This window comes from Lupinus angustifolius, chromosome LG05 (assembly GCF_001865875.1).
Source record: "Lupinus angustifolius cultivar Tanjil chromosome LG05, LupAngTanjil_v1.0, whole genome shotgun sequence".
NCBI classification, from domain to species: Eukaryota; Viridiplantae; Streptophyta; class Magnoliopsida; order Fabales; family Fabaceae; genus Lupinus; species Lupinus angustifolius.
The window spans coordinates 15,308,385-15,308,688 of record NC_032013.1 but is presented as its reverse complement, the minus strand read 5'-3'; positions in this window follow the sequence as shown (position 1 = coordinate 15,308,688).

Here is a 304-nt window from a genome sequence, read left to right as displayed (position 1 = left end):
ATTAAGTGTTGAGTTTCGAAAAGCGGCTATTCTAACCGCTACACCTATTCAACCCCCTCCCTTCTAGGTGTATTGTAACCACTGATACCTAACAAGTGATATCAGATCTAGTACGAAGTGCTAGCTCAACCGCGTATTCGTGATCCTAAAGGGAAAAAGGAATGGCTTCTTCAAACCCATTTGGTGGTGATGGGTTATCTATTAACCGACCACCTATATTCAGTGGTGAAGGGTATGCCTACTGGAAAGTGCGCATGCAAATTTTTATTGAAGCCATAGACTCGGATATTTGGGAATCCGTAGT